Source organism: Miscanthus floridulus, unplaced genomic scaffold (assembly GCF_019320115.1).
Source record: "Miscanthus floridulus cultivar M001 unplaced genomic scaffold, ASM1932011v1 fs_162_4, whole genome shotgun sequence".
NCBI lineage: Eukaryota > Viridiplantae > Streptophyta > Magnoliopsida > Poales > Poaceae > Miscanthus > Miscanthus floridulus.
This window is the reverse complement of record NW_027096305.1, coordinates 42,761-48,033: the sequence shown is the minus strand read 5'-3', so window position 1 is coordinate 48,033 and position 5,273 is coordinate 42,761.

Here is a 5,273-nt window from a genome sequence, read left to right as displayed (position 1 = left end):
TTTTAGCGGGATATACGGTGGCATACATACGTTCTCTCAATTAGTGGTAACTAGTCATTCTACACGGTGCGTTGTTAGCATACCTGCAGAAAACTTCATTGCAGCCCAACCCAACAAGATATAATGCTAATAACAACAGTAGTAACTAAGATACTCTCCATATATACATCCCAGATATATATACTTTGGTATCCAAACTACCTGACAGATGTACCCTTCAATTAAGTACCTTCATATATACATGTATGCAACATGTAAATACTCCAGTAACCACAACTAGCTCTCCCCTAGACCGACGGTTGGACGGCCATGCTCTCGCAACTCACACTTACCTTAGCGTAGAGGCAATTGATCCATACATTACCATTCAAACGAATGGCACCCATGCAATATCACGCCGCATGGACGACGAAATAGAAACAATCAATTTCCCCCAAGTTAGTAATTATATATAAGCCACCTAGAAGTCCTTAAGTGGGCTACAAGGGATGTGATCACCAGTACACCATAAAATTTTTGATTTTTGAACACTTATATATAACTATAAGTTGGAAAACCGTTTTCACAACAAAAGCTTTTGTATTAAATAGCCGTAAGGCATGTTTAATGTTGAATCTAGCTCTGATGCCAGCTGTCACAGAACCGACCAATTTATAAGAGCACAAGTACAAAAACAATCGCCGAAACGATCAAATTCTCGCAGTTGAGCCCATATAAACCCGGTAGTCAATTGAAACCTTGAAGGATTTCAAACCAACTTGCAAACAACCAAGATCACAGTAATTCAACATAACATATCATATGTTACAACATTTCGCAGACGGTTTGCAAATAGATTACATCACCTCAGAGTCATCGTTATTACAAAACAAGTGTTGTAAAGTACGCGAAAGCAAATAGTTTGACTTACACACTCGAGTTCAAATACAAATACTGGTTCGCTGATCACAACCCGCAAAAGCATTCATATAAGAGAAACAGAGATCATGCCCATGATCTAGTCTTTATCACTCGCCGGGTGGAGACAATACTTATAGAATCCCTGATATAGAAGGTCATCTGCAACAAGAGGGAATAAACCCTAAGTATGAGAATATACTCAGCTAGACTTACCCGTCGAAAACCAAAACAAATGACACCTAGGATTATGCATAGCTTAATTTAGTGGATCTGGCTAACACTTTCTTATTGTGGAAAAGCATAAGTAATAATGATCAACTCTTAACCTGAACTAGCAGTGACTTTTAGCCATTAACCTGTCATCTATATTAGCACCTGTACTAAGCAATCATTTGATTAAGATGCAAACATTAATAACCATATTAGGTATAAATTGTGGCAACATTATCATTGTCATCCATTTAACCATATCGTTAAATTAATGGAATCTACGTTGCCGCTGCTCAGTCAAGTTCTCACTATCCGGGAGAGATGGCGATTCGAATTGATTCCTAACTAGCTGGAGGGGTATTCCTAAACACAAACCCTGCTTCCCCCGTTAGGGTCGCAAACGAGTCACCTTTGGTATGATTCAGGAGTCGCGAGTCCGAACAGATCGACATTCTTAGAGAACCACTCTGCCAAGGTTGTTCGGGACTCTAACCCGCCTTGGACTTATGCCAATGGATCTCCGCACATCCTTACTACCTCCAGAATGCACGCCACTGCTCGTGTCCCCAGCCTAAGTCGAGCTACTAGGCTTCATGGTCGGAACAACTTATCCGACCAGCTAAGTGTTAGGCTGCGTTCAATATGACATAAGGACGTACAGCGTATCGGTCCTTAAACGACTCAGACGGAGTCACTATGTCCAAATCTACACAAGACTCCGCCCGGTCTTAATTCATTATTAACATGGTTCTTTTCCACGATAGCAAATATAGCCAACCGTGATCCACCTCATCCTAAATCTCGCAGGTGACAGGAAATCACCTGACTTCTACCACACTAAGCATGGCTAAGCATTTAACCCGTTCCTGACTTAAATAGGATTCCAGTGCGCTATCTATACAAGGATGGATATAGAATGCAACAATTGGCTCCAACCAATTCCTATACTTAATGCATCATCAACGAATAAAAGGTACTCAAGATATTTATAAAAACATGGGAGGCTTAATATGCTCTGGGGCTTGCCTTTTAGGAAAGAGGAAGGACGATGGTCAGGGCACTCGGGCAACTCCTCCTCGGAGGCTGCTTCATCGGCTTCCTACACCTCGGGCTCCTCCTCCTGGTTGGCTCCCTCGAACTCCAGCAGCGTCACTCCCTTCAGCACACCTATTGCATGTATGCGCACGATAAATATCATGGATGCACATGAACGAAGTGAGGGATGCTCGGGAAATGCATATGCTCACTGCAGTCTGTATATTCCAACTTAAGCTCTATTCAAATCACTTTAACTTACCAAGTTTATACAACCTAATATATAATTGCTCATCTTCAGTTAAGGACCTAGCACCTGCACCTAAGCATGTTCTCAAGTTAGGCTAGCCCCTAAACAATCAACGAGAACATTGCAACAAAGCATACACACAAGCATTTGTATTTCAGCAAAATAGAGACTATATAGCGGTACGGTAAATTGACCATAACTGAAGATCTAAAATTTCAAATTACATGCAACAAGACAATCTGGAAAGCTTATGAAATTGTCTACAATTCATTTTCAGACCTCAAGGCATGATTCTAACCTTTACCAGGTCAAATTCTTTAATCAACAGAAATCTTTCTTCACAAGACAGAGAGCAGGCAAAACTAGAACCTAACTTTGAACAGCTGTAGCTCCTAAACTACAAGGCCAAATGCCATCAAATTTTGACAGGAGCTAGATACATAGATTATCTACAACTTTTGTATTCACCACATTGACAGAAAACCAAATTATCATGGGGAACTTTATAAAATCCCTAGAACTGTCCCGAAAGACATAATGCAAGCGAAATAATTATTAACTTATGTTGCAAACACATATTTGGACAAAACTAACTTTACTCACTCATTATACATATCACAAGAACATCAGAAAGTAAGGTGTTCCTCACCAAATCATTTCTTTTAATACCTTTCTTAATTTATTTAATTAATTAGGGGAAATGATAAACATATATGAAAACCACACCATTAAATCTACAACAATTACAGTAGGTACTACATGCTCTAAGTAGACCACTATCAAAATTTCACACCATTTGAGCAAGTATAACAGCCTACACAAAATGATAAGGCATAATGGCTTAAAATGACATAATTAGGAAACTTTAGTGAAAAATGTCAAGCAATAGATTTCATATTTTTCCTAGCATCCTTAAGGTACTAGGTACTCCCCACAAAATTTTATGGTCATAGGATTCCTAGATAATTTACAAAAATTCACACAAGTATCAATCAATGATAAAAGGAAAATCTATAACTCAAAAACCATACATGCAATGACTCTCAAATTTTAACCAGAGCTTCTACTAAGCAAGAATAGCTTACCAACAAAATTTCATAATTTTTAGATCAAAGAAACTCAAGATATAATTTAAACAAGTTTGGATGCATTTAAAAACACATTTCAAGTTCCTATTTAATTCATCCAAAATTTCCACTTCAAGTGTTCATGTCATATTTTTCCTAAATACTAGACTTCACTATGATTCTACCAAAATTAGAATCACTCCATTTGGATCTACCAATTTGGAGATACAAAATTCACAAAACAGCATTTAAATCTGCAAATTTGAACTAGCTTTTGAATAAACAGTCACTGGCACGCGGGGTCCACACGTCAGCAGGGCCCGCATGTCAATGAGACAGAATAGGGGAGGCGGCTTGCGATGGCACGGCAATGGCCTAGCTCACCGATGGCGAGGATTCTGGCGACACCGAGGGCACCTACATGATCTACGTGACGAGCCGCGTCGAATGATGCTCGTCGCTGGCCAAGGCGGCATGGCGGAGCTCCGGTGCGGTGTACGAACGACGGCGAGCCCCCAATACCTCTTCCGAGCTCGGTACGAGCTCCATGGGGTCACCACAGAGCTAAACAAGAAGAAAGGGGAGGACAAGAGGGCTCCGGTGGTGGTTGGCCGCGGTGAGCTCCACTCCGGCGAGGTATGGCCATGGAGACAGCGTCGGAAAAACGGCCAATGGCCCTCACCTACGGTTCGGCTGGCTCGGATAGAAGGTCGACGAGGTAGAGGAGGACACGGCGGAGCTTCGGGCTAGATGGAGGCGTCGATTTTGCGGTGGCGTGTGAGCTAGGCGATGGCGGAGCTTGCTCGGCAACAATGGCGGGCGGTGCTGCGCTTCGACTACGGTGGAAAGCGAATTAAAATGAGAAATGGACTTGCAAGCAGGTCGGGCAGACGGGCGCGGGTTCAAGCAGTGGCCAGCAGCGCCAGGACGGCCACGGCACATGGCCTGCATGGTCAGGCGGCCGGCGACGGGTGGCCTCCACGCGGCGTTCGTTTTCTAAAATCGGTCAGGCACTGTAGCTGCGTTTCAGCGTTGCCGGTCGAGCCTAACAGCAAAGATTGTTAGAGCTTGATCTCCTAAACCGTGAAGAATCAGTGGAAACAATATACATGAAAGTTGTAGAGCTATGATAGGGCTACAATAATGTTTTAGAAATCATCAGCTAATTCTCAAAGGATCACGAGTTACATCAAGCCAAAGTCAGCTCAATCAAACTGAAATTGCAATCCAGACTTAGAAATTTTTCTAAGTGTTGAATCAGCCCTCAACACTGACTTGTGGGCCCTTTTTGAGCATGTTGTGCACATTTTCATGACTTGGCTTCTAAACAAAGTTTGTTCCTTATAAAATTTGCTACAACTTTGCTTTAGGTTGGCCAGACATGCAAATACTGTAAGTTGTACTTTTTAAACAGTCAAACAAAAGAGTTCAGGGGTCAAAACAAGTCAAACCACTATTTGAATTCATAATTAGACAACATGGTCAACATGAACAATGTTCCAAATGACATTCTAAGTATAACTAAGTTACTTAAGAGGATTATTAGCCACACCACACATTGGTCACACAAAAATCAAGCATTGCAAGTACTAAAACAAGGAAAAACCAATGAAATGTTACCTTTGTTTCATAGTGATGTTTCACATGTTTCATGATTTTGTTGCATAGTACTAACTAACCATGTTTCACTAAAGTGAGTTGCACATGTTGCACTTAGGTGTTGCACACTATTCATTTCATAAAAACAACACACATGAAATATAACAAGATGTTGCAATGTTTCGAAAACATGTTTCATGCAATATAAGCTC